This window comes from Pinus tabuliformis, chromosome 7 (genome assembly GCF_031772625.1).
Source record: "Pinus tabuliformis cultivar Carrire ecotype Pingquan chromosome 7, CPIR1, whole genome shotgun sequence".
In the NCBI taxonomy this organism is placed as follows: Eukaryota; Viridiplantae; Streptophyta; class Pinopsida; order Pinales; family Pinaceae; genus Pinus; species Pinus tabuliformis.
In genome coordinates this window covers 1,119,513,222-1,119,525,073 of record NC_142293.1, presented here as the reverse complement: position 1 = coordinate 1,119,525,073, position 11,852 = coordinate 1,119,513,222, and the positions used below count along the sequence as shown (strand labels likewise).

Genomic DNA, 11,852 nt, shown 5'->3' with positions numbered 1-11,852 from the left:
GCCATTCACCACGATGCATACAACGAGGCATATTCAAAGGATGAGGAATTCAAGGAGGATTTTTAGTAGTTTCATAGAAAGAGTCATGTGTATGATGGTGACAACATATTTGACAACCATCTCTAGGACAATTTACTCTACAGGTTAAATAAGTTATGTGTTCCTAAAGGTGAGTGATTACATCTAATAAGAGAGGCTCACACCTCTAAGGTTGCAGGGAAATATGGTGTAGAGAAGATAGTGGGAAACTTGCATAGGTATGTGTAGTGGCCCAAGGTGCAAGAACGTGTAGCTAATTTCATAAGAGGATGCATGTATTGTTGTACGAGTAAGCCTAGTAACATGAAACATGCATATCATCCCTTACTTGTATCCACTTGTCCATGAGAAAGAATTTCCATGGACTTTGTGGGAGGTTTACCAACAACCAAGAAGGGTCATAACTATCAATTCGTGGTAGTTGACAAGTTCAACAAGATGTCTATTATGATGCCCGGTAGAAAATTATACCATCAATGGGGAAGAAGAAACAAACTTATTCTTTGGAGAAGTTTAGGTGCACTTTGGGATACCAAGGAGCATCATTTTAGAAAAGGACACAATATTTATTAGTACATTTCGGACTACATTATGGGAGAAGATAGACACGAATTTGAATAGGTCTACAACATTCCATCCACATACAGAAGTAGTCAACAAGACTTTGGTGCAACATTTGAGGGGCTACAATCAAAAGCATATGAATACCTAGGATGAAAATATGGTATATATACAACACTCTTATAATAAATTAATCCACACTTCTATGGGTAAGTCCCCATTTGAAACTTGGTTTGGATATTTGCCACCTTCACTTTGGATATTACATATGGGAACATGGAGTGAGAGAGGATCTTCGAGGGGATTCCTTGAAAGCTGAAATTTTTGTTGACAAGATGAGGCATATCCATATACAAGTACAACAGACATTACAGAAGTCACAGGAAAAATACAAGTCCAGACATGATCAACACATAACAGAGAAGTCGTTCAAGATGGGAGATATAATATGGTTACAGGTGAACAAGGAGAGGCTACAGGGTCCTGGTAAGAAAATGAAGGTATTTACGATATGGTCCATTTGAGATAATAGAAAATGTGAGAGATAATGTCTTTAGACTCAATCTACCCCCATACATGCGTATTTACTCAATTGTGAATGCATAGAATATGAAACTCTATAATCCTTCCATGTCAGATCAAGAAGAGGAACAACTCCTACCTTCTGTAGAGGATTTGGCACCAGATGCTTAGGAAGAGTTGAAAAAAGATACAGTTTCGCAAAAGAGGTCCAAAACTATGACCAAAGGTAGCATGACCATCAGAAGATTGTTTGAAAGGGCAAATTTTAGATAAAGCTAAATGGTACACCCTAGAGAAGGTGGAGGAAAAATTTCCTCACCTCATTTAGTGGAAGATTTAAGGGACGAAAAGACTCCAAAAATAGGGAGGTGTGATTCATATTGGATCATTATATTATTTTTCATCCATCTTGATGCTTTCAAAGTGGAAAAAGTGGAGGAATCAACTAATGGGTCCATTTTTAATGGTAGGACCTAGTTTGAGAAATTGGAGCATGAAACCTTCCAAAAGCACTTTGATGCATCAAATGATGTTTTTTGGTGGATAAAAATGTGTGGCTTTAGTGTGGTACCATTTATTCATATTCTATACATAGATACCTTCTAAAGACAAAAGAATTTCCTCAATCAAAGCATTTATGTAAAATTTATGCCACTCGAAAGTTGGCCTTCATGTTTTGGCCACCATAATTCGATAAGATGCCACGTCGACCCACAATACTCATGGAAAAGGGGCTAGACACATGATCATGATGAAGAATACTCTAGAATATTCCATATTGTAACTTGATTTAAGAGTTGAGGGCGTCAAACCTAACCACTAGTAAGTTATCAGAGTGTGTTAAAATTGGGCCATTAGGAGGAAAAGGTTTCCATTCTTTTTTCAACGTACCTTGTTCCGTATACGAGTAGAGTGGCTGAGAGGAATTGGGAGAGAGAACGCAGAGAGGATTTGTGCACTATACTATCCCATGGGCCATAATCCTTACTTCTTTATACTCACAACCATTCTATATTCAGATAAAGAGAGCAGAGCGACCTCACCTTCCAACTAGGTTTTCTCCCAAAAGGGCTTCCCGTGATTTATCTTGTTTCAATCACAGTTTGTGAGTTTTTATTTCATTTTTCTCTATTTTTTACATAATTATAATTGACATTCATATGCAATAAACAATAATTACATATCCATAAATCTAAAGAGAAATAAACCCCATAGTGTAGATTTAATATTTTTAAGTATAGTTTTATCAAATCCATTGTGATGAATTGTCGAGTGGAATATCCATGGAATTTTATGGTTCACAAGGCATGGGAATCATTAGTGAACTTATTATGTATTAGAGAATTAATAATAGTTCCAATGTACATCCACAAACACACTAATAAGCATGAGAAATTGTGTAGTTTGAAGTGATTTACTAGGGCACTTGGTGTAAGGCAATGCATTTCTCATGGTGCATCTTGTAAATTGATAAGATGTACCACATATTTTAATGTGATCCAAATGAAGCGAACAAATTGTGCATAATCCTATAATTCAATAGCATTGACAACAAGACAACTATATAATGATGATGAGCATCGGTGCATGTTTCATTGAAAACACTTAATTAAATTACAATTTGGTATTTATTTTTTACCCTATTAATATGCATCGATGATCTCATAAAAGAGTGGTGCACCATTCTATTTTAAAAAGATAATAATAATAAATGTACAATAATGGATTATTTCATCAGGTGTACTAGTGTGTGTTTAAGTCATAATTGCATTGGTTAGGTTTTTTTTTTTTTTTTTTAACCCACTTTGGTGCTTTTTACATATATATGCATTGTGAAATCATAATATTATAAATCACCATAATGTTTTATAAAAAAATGAAACATTATCGTGTGAGGAATGCACCAATGCTCCTTCTATTGAAGTGCATTGATACAATTTTGTAGGTTTCAAAATAAAAACCATAATTGCATAACAACATATCTAAACCTTATCTAGATTGTTGTAGATATTAATATGTTAGTGTGATCACATCTTAGTGGTGGATCATTAAAATAAATAAATAAATAATAATAATAATAATTTTAAAAAAATGCATATGGGGCACCATTTATTGGGGCACTATTGCATGTGGAAGTTGTCATGGACACCTGTAAGTTAATTTTTTTTTAATTATATATTATTAAAAATATCTAAACATAATTCAAATTTTCTTACAGATAAACATGATAATGCACTTATAGCTTGATTATGCACAATAATGTGTTATCACAAAACAATAATAAGTTATCTAGTGTGCCCCTCTAAGGAAAGCACCAATGTTTATTTTATGGGAGTTCACTAATAAGTTTTTGTAAAATTTTAAATAAGTAAATTTGATAATGTTTAGAAAATGGCTAAACCTTGTTTTCTTATTTATAGATAGGAATGCACCAACACATTTATAAATTTAAGTCACATTGATTAGAGTATGTTTAACATTAAAGGAACAATTTTATTTTTTAATGAAGAATTATATATAACAATATTTGATCCCCTTGGTTATTTAGTGCATTGTTGCACCATTGTTATCACTGCATCCATGCATTTCATACAATTTAAGTGCATCAACTATAAACCTCCATTAAAAACTATGATAACTCGCCTCTCTTATAAATGCATGAGGGAGAATTTTTTTGGAAGGTTCTACAAAAAAATATGCTAAAAGGTGTCTTCCTTGTAGTGACATATAATCATCAAGTAAAATATTATTAGTCTAATGCATAATAGACAGGGTATCCAAAATAATTTTGTCTAGTTAGATCTAGTCACTACATTTAAATTTTTGATGAAGCCATCATCACAATCATATAAACATTTGTGAGTTAGAGAAGGAATAAAATAATGCATTATGTGTGTGCATATACCTGATACATATGCAATTGTGTTCGAATAGCTCGAGGTTGATAAAACCACTAGTGTGATGTATTTGTTACATGACTCCATGTGTCTATCATATAATTTCTCCAAGTATCACTTTCCCTTTTGATTGCACATGCTAAAGATAACCATATAAAGCTTCATGTGATCATCTAGAGTAAAAAATTGCTTTAAAGTTCCCTCTTCCAAATTTTTTTTTAACTTTAGGATGGTGATATAAATAATAGCACATCCTTCTTCCAATTATATAGTATCAATGTTCGTCACCATTTTCCAAGTGAACCAAAGCCAACTAAGCCATATTTGTTTGAATACTAAGGATCTTAACCGCTTGCATTATGAACCTAGTGAGGTGACAATGACTTGAAAAATAAATAAATGAAATCAATGGCTAAGATATGTTACAATGTAAACCAACAAAATATGTAGATAACAAATATAAATTGTTTTGATCTTTTTATCTATTGAACTCAATCAACAATGTTATAAAGCAACATTTTTTGCCCTAAAATAACCTTTATTTCTCTACTAATAAACTATCAATCTAATTTTTATATAAACAAATATATCCCATGAAAAAAGAGGAAGATTTCATAAACACTTAAACCAACCTTCAATGAGCTGACACAAGTAGTTCAAAGTACACATAAATTATGCAATCTTCCTTGAAAATTTTGAATGGAAGGAAAAATGCAAACATACATACCATGGTAAATCGTATAAAATGTGAAGCATACTATTTGGTTTTCAAGGCAAATTATGAAAAAAGAAGAATATATAATGTTAGTTCATTTCTTTAAGTCCAAAAATGCAAGTTGAATCTCATCCACAACTTAAGAGTTGTAATATTTAAATGCACGACATGATGTGAATTAGGCTTGGTGCACTAGCAAGGTTGACAAATATTAAGCTCTCTACAAGGGTTTTATTTTTTCTATGGTTTGTCTCACTTAAATGGCATGTCAAAAGGGGGTGTCTCCATGAAACCATGATTGGATATTTATTAGACATGGAATTTAAACCAAAATAAGTACATATTATGTGGAGGGCACATTTCTAAGATAAACTTTCAAAAAATGATTTGAAACAAATAAAATGAAAGATAATAAGACTTAATGGGAACATCTCAATTGAAGATATATAAATTTAGACACCATAGAGTTAGCTAGAAGCCAATTATATTGAGGGCCTAGGGTTAGGTTGAGTTTTTCATTTTGAAAGTGATGTGAATAACATGTAAGGATCATCCTTGGATAATCAAAGACATCTAGCCTTTAGCGTTAAGAAGAATAAAAACTAGGGGTAGCAGGAGGGTGAGGGGTTCTCATTAATCCCGAAGGAATAACTGAAGATAGGTATGCTTGGTGTTTGGGAAAGAATACAAATAACCAAGCAGAGGCCTATGGATTGTATCTTGGTCTTACCTTAGCTCAGCAAAAAGGTATTAAGGAAATGAATGTCCCGGGGGATTCCCTCTTGGTCATAAAACACATGAACTATAACTCTGCAGCTCAGAACAACAAACTGAATCAGATTCTCAAGAGAGCCTAGGGCATGCTTCCTCCCTTTGGGAAGATAATTTTTTTTTCATCCTAAGAGGCCAAAACAAGGATGTGGATATGCAAGCCAACAAGGCCTGCCAAATAGAAGAAGGGTGCAGCAAGGTCAATGAAATAGACAGATATTTTCCCATTCCCTAATTACTTCCATGAAAGTCATAAAGTTGATGATAATTCTCTCCTCCTACTCCAAAATCTAGACTCATAAGTCAAAAATCATGGAATTAATGGCATTATTAATCTATATTTCCCCTCCCCTCCCCTTGTGGGGTTTTGCCCTTTCTTTCATGGTTCCCTCCCCCCATCTCTCCCTCCCCCCATCTCTCCCTCCCCCACCTCACCCTCCACATCACCCCCCATCTGACCCCACTCTCCCGTCCACCTCTCCCACCATCGTAGCTTCCCCTCCTTGACCCCTCCTTCACCCCTCCTCCCGACCTCCCTGTCCCCATCACATCCATCCTCTCTTTATGTGCCCCTTCTCCCCTCACATCTGGCGTCATTAGAGCATATTGTTTCCCTCTCACTTGACTCTTGGTTGCATTCCTTAGCGATTCGGTACATTTGGTGCAGTGGAGAGGACAAGTGTGGGAGCTCTGCAACCCACTCCTCGTTTTTGGATCTGTAGCAGGAGCAAGCAAGTCATTGCCTTGTGAAATCTCTCAAAATGAGTGTTGCATTTACTCCCTTTGGTTTGGAACATATGGTTTGTGCGAGGGAAGGATAATTTACATAAAGCTAGAGTCATTTCAAACATCAGGACAGTCATGGTGGAGCATTAGGATCCCAGAGGTAATCCTGCAATCTTTCAATTTCTCATGAGGCTTCAGCTTCAAAAAATCTATAAATCATGGCATAACAGTCTTAACTTATACAATATGAAAAATCCCAAATCCGTCATGTCGGTCGTTGGTGCAAGCACCCATTGGCAGAGCCGGGGTAGTCAAGTGATAATTATGGTTGTGGAGGACAACCCCTTCACACAGGTTGGGGAAGGTCAACCCTTGGAGAGGGTGTCAATTACTGGTGAGGGTGTAATCTTCTGTTTGGTTGAGAAGGTAGAGTCAATTGCTGGTGAGTGGGATAAGTTATGCTATTGTATGTTCATCCTGAGGGATGTTGGGTTCTCTTTTCCTGTGGGTCAATTGAGACATTGGGATATTTTCAAGATGAATCATATTCTCATAGAAGATTCAAACTCAGGATCTTGGGGCAGCTGACATCCATGCTCGGATAGGAAGTCGGCTGGTTCAGAAAGGAGGTGGGAGAAGTGCCCACCTCTAGCAGCATACACTCCTCCTGACTATGGGTCTTATGAAAGAGAGCACTTAGAACTTCAAGAGGGCTTGGAGGATCTCCAGAGGTGTCTTCAGCAACAGCAAGAGGATGTGTACGAAATGTAGGAGAGGCAAATTGAGAAGAATCAAAAGATTCAACAGTTGGAAGACGAAATTGACGCTCTGCGCAATCAACTCAAGGAACTCCAAATCAAATTGGCAAGGCAGAACTCTCAAACTCTGGAGGAAACAACTGGAATTAACCTCAATCATCCTGCTGCTATGGATGACTAGTCAGTTGTTATGTCTATTTTTGTATGTATAACTTTAAATGCATTTTGATCTTAAGGCGGTTTTGTAAGGTATATACTAGTAATCATGTAATAGCTCATTCGATTTTTGTATTTTTATACGGAAATTGGGCTTGGAGATCTAGTCTGCATGCATCAATTCCCATGGATGGAAATGTACGCGAATGTAAACCTCTCGATATTTTTGCCACGATCGGGCGTGGATTAATATTAATATACTACTCTTTGTTGTTAAAAAAAGAAAAAGAAAAACTTGCAAACTTTAATGTAGTGAGAAAAGGTGTTTCCTAGTTATGAATAGTATAATCATCCATATATATGCTAAGAAACTTACAACTAGAAGAAAAAAAGTATAGCTATGCCAAATTTCTAAGGTGAAATTTACATAAAGAGATGGCTATTAGTGTACATGCATCTAACTGAAGAAAAAATAAATGAGCTTTTCTAGTTTCATTGATGGCCACAATGCGTGGGTCATTAGTGCAATCAGCGAGAGGGTTTGAACCCATCTTTTTTATCACCAAGTGCACTTTCCTCTTCTCTTCACCTTTACTTCCACATTTTTTGAAGCAAAATGGCCACTACATCCCTTATATTGTTAACCATATAGAATCATGAAGAGGAGATGACATGGAACATGTGTTACTTTGCCCCATTAAGATACAAGGGAATGATCTTCGCAATTTTTCTTAGTTCACTATGAACTAGGTAGGCATGAATGAAAAAAAATCCTCCACAACAATAATGTACCAAAAATCTGACCCTCATGACATCATTACTGTATAACAAATCCAAAACCTAAATCCCAATGTATTATTGAATAACAATAATATCATTTTAAGGTCATGGCCAAGCCAAATGCAAAATTGGTGTATGAGACCCCTCAGTTTGTGGGAAAAAGGACTTGCCTTTGCGCAACAATTTGACTCTTAAATTTTATCCAAATCTGACCCCCATGACATCATTACACTACATCAAATCCAAAACCCAAATCCCAAGGTGTTGTTGAATTACAATAATACAATTTTAAGGTCATGGCCAAGCTAAATACAAAATTGGTTTATGAGACCCCTCAAACCCAAATCCCAATGTATTCTTGAATAAAAATAATATCTGTTTATTTTCATGGCCAAGGAAAATATAAAATTGGTCTATAAGACCCCTCTGTTTGTGGGACAAAGAAATTGTCTCCGTGCAATTTGACTCTTAAAGTTTACAAAGGTGTACATACTCTATCCCCCTTTGGATTTGAATCTGAGACCTCTTAAAAGAAACACATATTCTTAACCATCAAGCCCATTGAAGCTCTATTTATTAAGTTTGTCCTTGAATGTGTAAATATTCATATAAAGACATATAGGTGAATATGATGAAAAGCCATATCTTTAAAATTTGACCAACAAATCCATTTAGAAAAATCTAAATTAGTTAATATATCATTTTTTTTTAATTTTCAATTAACTTTTTTAATTCTATAATTTGAGTTCAAATCATATCTCTTCAATCAAATTAATTCACTTCACCACCAAAAAAATAAAATAATTGCATTTAAAATCCAAATTAATATACATTTGTAAATAATAAATTTAATATATATTTTTAATCAAAATTTTATAATATATTTAATCAAAAATGAAACTAGTGCACAAGGGAAAATTATACTCCTTGTTACACTGGAGGTGTTTTCTTTGCGAGGTTTGACTGGAAAAACACTGTTCACTGTTCACTGTTCAACCCAACCAATCTTAGTGCTTCATTTTCGTTGTCCCCGGTTAAGTAAAAAACTGACATGGGGAATCATCACTATCGTTGTTACCATCGTCATCACTAGCATTGTTCCCGTCAGCTTCGTCCTCACCTATAATTTCGTGTTCCCATCAGCTTTATCCTCGCTTGTAATTTCTTCTTCTTGAGGTCAATATTTGCCTCAAAATTCGAGCCTTACTCGACAATGATGCCATTGTTGGCAGAGAGCGAAGTTTGTTCGATGTGATAATTATTCGTAGGGATTCAAACTGTCTTAGATTATCAGCTGGAAACTTACACATTGTAATATATTTGAGAACAATGATAACAAAATTGAAACTAATGAATAGAAGCCCCTTCAGAAGCCAGAACATGAGTTGAGAATTTGCACTGAACCTCTGCCTCCCCATTGCTATAGTCTTCAATACCCATAAAATAATTGCAATGACAAACCTTTGTTGTCATGTGCAATGTCTAAGTGATAAACAATTCCATATTGGTAGAGGAAAAATCTAAGTGATAACAAGATTTCCCAAATTTGTCCCCACAAGCCTAAATACTTGAGATGCTCCTGTTTGTCATCCCACCAATATTTCCAACTCTTTTCTTGTGGCACACCAATACCTACATGGTTGTTGATCCTTGTTCCAATCTGTCCAATCATCTACAATTTTTTGCCACTCAAATCCAGAAGGATTGAACAGGAAAGGTGCAAATAGCCACGTCCCGACCATAAACCACATGGAAAAAGTGATTAAGAGATACGCAAGAGTATTACAATACAATCGGCCATAGGCATTATACATAATCAATAGCAACATCAACTCAAGTCCTTTGACAAAGTGACTGTGTGAGTAAAAGTGGTAGTTATCTGCAAACTTGGCATGAAAGACAACAAAACCACGCCCAGTAGCTTTGTATTTTTCTCCACCATGAAGTAATGTCTGGCCATAATAATGTGTCTTTGTGCCAAGAGAGAAAGTAAAGAAAATTGAGGCCAGTTGCAGTTGCATGACCACGAAGTCACTTAAGGTTGTGCAAAATCCTCTTTCTAGGCCAATTTCCATCACCATAGGTAAGGCCATTAACAGACCAAGCTAGACAAATGCTTATGAGGCAGGGCTAATTCCAGAGAACCATTATGTTGTATAGCAATGTCATGTAACATTTCTTTTTCAAGTCCACTCAAAACCAAATACAATCGACCATACAGAAAAATATACACTGTAAGCACTGTCACTAGAGAACTAAAATAAAACCCAACAGTAGTTATAAAAGATATTGGTGTTTAGAGAACTGAATATGTTGAGACTTTGATAAAGATAATTGAATAGTTGTTGTTATAAAGATACTTAGAACCTACTTAAAGACAGATCCATAAAATATTTTAGTTGGCAAGACTGAACCATGCCATGCTATAATTATATATCATTGCTTGTAGTGCCAGTATAAAAAAGGTCCACATTCTATTAAAACTTCTAAATAGATGCCAAAATGAATGAATTTCAACAAAATTGTCTTTGACAACCATATTTTTCCTTGCCTTTGTCCAAATTTCGTTGTGGATTGATTCCTTTCAATTTCTTTTGGTACATAATTTTTTTTTGCATCTGCACGCATTGGCTAGCCCAGGTGGAAACAATCAATTGATCATAAGAATTCATTTATATCATCGTAGTTCCTCCACTGTGAGTGTTTGGTTGTCCCACTTCTATTTCTCACAACTTACTCTTTAATAATATTATAAATAGGAGTCACAAATTTTCTAATGAACGACTCTTTGTCACCACCATATGTTGGCTTTATATTTTCCCCCGTCACAAAACTCACATTACTAGCAAACATCCCATAGAGTTCATATGCCATATGATGGTAAATACTAGTATAGATCCATCTTAAGCATAGATATAACATGAGCCGAGAGGGATCAAATTTCTTTAGGTGTAAACTTCTTTTAGAGTGCAAAATACAATGTGTAATTTTTCATTGTTTAAATTGTAGTTTTGAATGCTATATAAGGTATATTAGAACATTTTCTTTTAACATTATATATATATATATATATGAAGTTGATATCGACATAAATTAGTTAACATAGATCTTCAAATATTTTTGAAAAGTATAAGGTTTAAGCATCTTTCTCATACATTATTTTTACTTGTAATTACTTTACATGAAATTATTTTACACCATATGGACAACTAACTAAACATGCTTATGATATTCATTTTTATTTTTTTATTATAACCGACATTGCATTTCTATTTAGAGAATATTTTAATTTTATTTTAATACAGACACATGTCAACTCCACGTTGAGCACGAACGGAATTACACATTGCCTTATTGGGCTGTAGAATGAGCTCTTGGCTCAATAACATAGGCATTTTGGCATAAACCGTAGATTTGCAGCTTCTCCCTAAATAAGAATGTAAAGTCCCTTATATAAAATTTTACGTTGTTGCACTTCTTATTGTATAGTGGGCAACCAGAAAATGCTTTTGCGACCTAAATATTTGCACCACTACTTGTAATTTTTGAAGAAATTTTTTATGACCAAATTTAGTGCTCGATCATCCAACTTTCACATTGGCTTTGGCTTGGGAATTTGCCTTATGTGCACATTTTCAAACAAAAAAATTAAGTGCTCCTTTTTTATTGGCCAGATTGCCTTTCTGAAATCCAAACATAGCTTGGAGCCAATCAAGCATATCTTGCTCTGCACCTATTTTTTTATGGTGTTTAGACCATGGAAGGCCACAAATGTTACGTATAGTTGCTACTGCAACTTTAATATCAGGAAGTTTCATGTGGCTTAATGTGCACCAGCGGGATCAAGATGAACAATATTATAGGGCACATACAGTTGTTGTTTCTATGCATTCGAAAAAGCTCATAGATTGGATCCTACAAACATCG

At 34.9% G+C, this 11,852-nt stretch overlaps 1 pseudogene; it reads right to left on the bottom strand.

Moving 5' to 3' along the window:
• Positions 1–8,959: 8,959 nt before the first annotated feature.
• Positions 8,960–10,200, bottom strand: LOC149251451 (callose synthase 3 pseudogene; annotated as a pseudogene).
• Between the last annotated feature and the right edge of the window lie 1,652 nt (positions 10,201–11,852).